At 44.5% G+C, this 5,491-nt stretch overlaps 1 pseudogene; it reads left to right on the top strand.

Annotated features, from left to right (window-relative positions):
• Positions 1-2,552: 2,552 nt before the first annotated feature.
• Positions 2,553-4,663, top strand: LOC147061238 (uncharacterized; annotated as a pseudogene).
• The last annotated feature ends 828 nt before the right edge of the window (positions 4,664-5,491 follow it).

Raw genomic sequence — 5,491 nt, 5'->3', positions numbered from 1 at the left:
GGTAAGCCGGGTAAGGACAGCACATGCCTCTAACTGCCAACACCATATGTTCGTTCAAAATCAGTGAATTAGTGTTTATGCAAATGTTTGATCCAAGCTGTATTTTATAGATAACATCTATTCAGGACACAGTGCATATACACCTTTGTGACAAATGAAAAAAAGCATTTATTCTAATGTTGTTGTTTTTTCTAAATATGAAGCACGAATAGCATACTTACACAGTGCTAAAAAAATAAAGCTGAACGCTGTCAAATGGTATGTATATGTAGCTAATTGTTATGCATGTACTGTTTGATTGTGCAATTTACAAGGTAAGTCAACCCCCATATTTTCTTAGTTATATGTTCTGTGCAGCCCGACTAGTTGAAACACGGTGTTCTGATTGTTATGTTTCTGAAATATGAAACAGGCAAAATCACCTGTTTTTATCTATCTCATGGGGCGGCAATTTTGCCACTTGCTGTCGAATGAAAGTAATATCACACTTGTCAGGTGCTCAGGTCACAACTAAGCACAGCTCAACTGTTTTTTGGAGGCAGAATTTTGCTACTTAACTTATGGAAAAGCAATATTAATCAAAATATTGTAAGACATTTTCTGGGTTGACCTCCCCTTTTTCATTAGCACTACAGAGGGCGCACATAGGACCTCTGAACCAAATGTTTGCAAAAAGTCTCATTTTAAACAAGGAAAACATTATGTTTTGTTTTAAATGAATCAATGTACAAAACAGTGTTTTTACATTTCTTAATCTTCAAATGCATGCCTTAAAAAAGTACCGTATTTCTCCGGACTATAAGGCGCACCGGACTATAAAGCGCACCTTCAATGAATGGCCCATTTTAAAACGTTGTCCTTATATAAGGTGCACCGGACTATAAGGTGCACCATTAAAGCATCATGTCAGATTTTTAATCCAAATCAAATCATTCTCCATTTTATCTTTTTTATTTCAACTTCAGACGCAACAAATTACTTAATGATCACAAAATAATGATCCATAGTCTTTTTGATTGATGATTCATAGTCTTCAGCGGGCCACTTATAATTGATTTCATGACACAATGCTTCGGGCCAGTTTAAATTTAGGAATTTGGTCCATATATAAGGCACACCGGACTATAAGGCGCACTGTCGGCTTTTGAGAACATTTTAGGTTTTTACGTGCACCTTATAGTCTGGAACATACGGTAGTAATCTCATTTGAAGTTGTTCACATCTTGTGACGTTACAATCATAAACTTGGGTGTATTTTGTGTAATTTAGTCTCAGTACAAATATACACTTGTTGTGAAGGTCCATATGCTTTTTCAGAGAACACTAGCAGACAATGTCATGACATAGAGTCGTAGACCAAGGAACCAACCCACCAGACAGGTCAGGAATGTTTAGACACAGGAAGGAGGAACTCACTTCTGTTGTTTTGGAATATTTCAGTATATTTCTGAACATCTTTGTCATTTCTGAGTTCCATCCATCCGTTTTTTGTACCGCTTTGTCCCCATGGGGGTTGCGGGCGTGCTGGAGCCTATCCCAGTCCGTCATCAAGGAGTAGTGGGACATCAAGGAGTAGTGGGACAAATTATCCAAAGGTAATACTACATAATATGATAATAAATAATAATAGATAATACTAACATGTCTGTGTTGCTCAACTGCTTTGTTTATATACAGGATAACAAAATATTTGGTGACAAAACAACGAAAGTGAGAACATGTGCTGTATGCAGACACTGATTTTTCTAATAAACAGAGACTATGTTATGGCTGGTCTTTCCAGAAGGTTGTGAATTATTCACTTGGTTGTTGGCAGTCGGCCTGGGCAAACATGAAAGGCCTGGCGTCTACCCCAAGAAGGGCTAAAGGATGGGAGTGTCTGTCCCGACTACTCTGGGCTCCGAGTTATGTTAGTGCAGAGAGCAGCCCAATGGTAGTTTGTTCATTAAGGGTCCCTTGCTGGGTGAAAACATCCAGTCAGTGTCAATTACACAGTAGCAGGTGGGTAGGTGCACTCTTCACTGTTGGGAGGAGTACAACCATTAGGGCAAGCAGCTAACACCAGAAAGCAAAAGCAGCTGCACTAGGCAAATGATACAAAGTCTTTGTCAGCTGGCGTACCACTCACATGGTATACGCTATTTTGGAATGTTGCGTCGTCTCTCTCTTGCAATTCCCCTTCCAGTGTGCAAGCCAACAACAGGAATAAAGGTAAGGAATTGATTTCTCTTTTATTATTACCGTACTGTTTTATTTTATTACTGTCCCGACCTACACCGAAATTCAGTTTACATTGCCACGTAAGAACAGATCGACGTCGTAAACTGAGCACAACCTGTAGTTGTGTAGAGCCTATCCTGTGTGAAAAAGTCAAAGTATCTTGGTGGTCAGTTCAACACATATAAGTGTTTTCAGTAGTTATCAGGACGTACGTTGGAGACCTCAGCATTGCGTCTCTGCTTTTTGCAGATGACGTGGTGCTGTTGGCTTCTTCAAGCTGTGATCTCCAGCTCTCACTGGAGCGGTTCGCAGCCGAGTGTGAAGCGGTCGGGATGAGGATAACCACCTCTAAATCTGAGTACATGGTTCTCAGTCGGAAAAGGGTGGAATGCCCTCTCCGGATCAGGGAGGAGATCATGCCCCAAGTAGAGGAATTCAAGTATCTCAGGGTCTTGTTTGCGACCGAGGGGAGGATGGAGCGTGAGATCAACAGGTGGATCGGTGCAGCGTCGGTCGGCTCTGATGCGGACTCTATCGGTTCGTCGTGGTGAAGCTCTCAAAAGGCAAAGCTCTCAATTTACTGGTCGAGCTATCGCTGTTGTGATGCCAGTTCAGCTTGGAGCTGCTTCACTTTATCAGTGCGGCCACTCCCTATTAGCTTGTCGTATGTGTTAGCATGTTTAGTTTGATGATGTCGTTTTAGGTAGAAATCCTTAAACAAGACAAACACAATTGCCTTGATTTTCAGTGAAGAAGAAATAGAATTCCCATTTCTCTTAAAAGCAACGCCCTTCAATGTCAACTTTTCTCGTTTTCTTTGCAGTCGCCATGGCAGAAATGAGCGGAGAGAGGTGGTGCTACCACCTTTTGGTAATAGGAGGAATTACAGTTTCAAGTTTCATGATATTTTTTTTTTATTCAGTTTGACAGTGCAGGCGAGCCATAAATAATACATTATAAGACCGAAGCTGCAGATTTTTTTTTCATGAGCACAGCATGGAGAACCGACTCATACCATCAGATTGGCAAAGAGCCGTGGTGGTGTTTATTCCGAAAGAACAGGACTTCCACAGCATCAGCCAGTTCAGAAGCATTGCACTTCTGAATGTCGAGGGAAAGGTCTTTTTGCCGTCATGGCCAAGAAACTAACATCTTACCTCACAGAGAATGACTATATCGACTCCAGCTGTCAGAAAGCAGGAGTGCAAGGTTTTCCAGGATGCGTGGAGCATTCTTTCATGATTTGGGGGCAGATCCAGAGGGCCAAACAGGAGGAGAGCGACCTCCACGTGATGTTGCTCAACATCGCCAATGGCTACGGTTCCGTCCCTCACAAATTCATCCACTTTCCTTTGGAGTTCTTCTAAGGCCCTGATTCCATCAACAACCTGGTATCCAGCTACTTCAGGGACTTCCAGATGTGTTTCAGCCTCCAGGATTTTACAACAGGGTGACAGAAGCTGGAGGTAGGCATTGCCATCGGGTGTTCCATCTCCCCAATACTGTTTGTCGCAGCCTTTGAAGTCATCCTCCGCGAAGCCCGTCAGACCGTAGGAGGAATGAGGTTGCAGAAAGGGCAGAGGCTCCCACCACTCCGAAGCTATATAGACGATGTCACTGTGGTACTGCAGACAGCCCCTTGCATAAGAAGGTGCATCAAGAGGCTGGACGAGCTGGTGACGGGGGCAAGGATGAAAATAAAACCATCCAGATCACGTACCCTCTCCTTGTGTAAAGGCAGCAGGAACGACAACACCATTTTTGTCGCAGGAGGCGAGAAATTGCCTCTACTAGCCAACCGGTCCATCCGAAGCCTTGGGAGGCAGTACACTGCAGATCTGTCAGACAAGCAGGCAGGCAAGGCAGTACGAAAGCAACTCGCAGAAGGCCTGGCAAACATCGACAAGAGCCAGCTACCTGGAAAGTAGAAATTGGGGTGCTACTACTGAAGATACGCGACATTCCATCCTCAACAGCGAATGGGCTGGACAGGCTAGCCAACTCCTACATTTGAAAATGGCTAGGGCTACAAAAAGGCTTCTCTGACACAGGCTTGCTCAGGAGACCGCACTGCAACTACCGATCCAGTCCAAAATCTTGGGCTACAAGCAGGAGAAGGCCAGGTTTGTTCTTGAGCGAAACATCCTCAGATCCTACTGTGAAGAATTCACTTGTCCCCACCCGAACAGGCTGAAAGTGGCAAGCAGGCCCAGAGGTCACCAATGCCATTGGCAGGCTTCAACATCAGGAGATAGTTGGCAAGGTGCAAGAAGGGAGAGCGGGGCTTGGCTGGGGAAATCCTCCACAACTCTGGTCCAAGGCCACAAAGAGGGAACGAAAAGCCATGGTTGTGGAAGAGGTGTCAAGAGCAAATCAGGAGCAGTACACCATCAAGGCCGCATCACAGTCAATGTTTACATTGTCCAGGGTAGATGTGGGGTAGATGCAGACGGGGCGTGGCGGAGATTGGCTACACCCAAGGTCCAACAAGGAAGAGGGCATTGGTGTTGATCTCTCACTTAGGGTGCAGCTGTATGTTAGAGGGTGCGGCACACTGGTGGGCAGCCATGTGGTCATCTGTGTCCAACACAGGTAGCAGAGCAGCCGAAGAGGCCCGGTGAGGCATGGCAGACAGACGTCGGCTAGTTGGTCACCTGCTGATAAATGATACTAGCATAGCAAGCATTAAATACCAAATAACCACAAGAAGTTTGAACAGGACTTTTTAATTGGTCAGATTTGAACCAGCGACCTAGGGAGAGACTGCTAAATTTCCTCACCCAATAGGGCCTGCTTGCATGCCTAGAATAAGATCTGTGTTTTCCCTCTTCTGCTTGGTTGAGCTAAATAGTCTTGCCCTTCTGTATGACCACCAAAGTGTGACACAGCAGTCGGCCATCGGTCAGCTGCACTAGCAGACGTCAGTTTGGAGCATGGATTTTGTTCACAGTCAAGGCTCAGGTCTGAAATGCGTTGCCCGCTACAGGTTTGTTCATATACGAATCATATCCAGCCCCACAGTTTTGAAGTTCAAGTTTTGAATCTTACCCAAAGTTGCTGGGACAGGCTCCAACTCACCTGTGACACGGATGAGAGTTCTACATCGGATGGCTACCAAGCATTGGTACTAAACTGGGTGTGGAGCTGAGTTATTATTTTTTAATGTTTTTTTTTCCAACCGTTATGTTGCACCTTTCTAACTACCAATAAACATAATCATAGTATAAAATCAAGTAATAAAAATAATCTCAGGTCGGTCGGTTGGTCGGTA

The sequence above is a fragment of the Syngnathus leptorhynchus genome, chromosome 2 (assembly GCF_054491065.1).
Source record: "Syngnathus leptorhynchus isolate UIUO chromosome 2, UIUO_Slep, whole genome shotgun sequence".
Taxonomy (NCBI): Eukaryota; Metazoa; Chordata; class Actinopteri; order Syngnathiformes; family Syngnathidae; genus Syngnathus; species Syngnathus leptorhynchus.
Note: the sequence above shows the minus strand (reverse complement) of the source record. Positions and strands in the feature narration are given on the sequence as shown.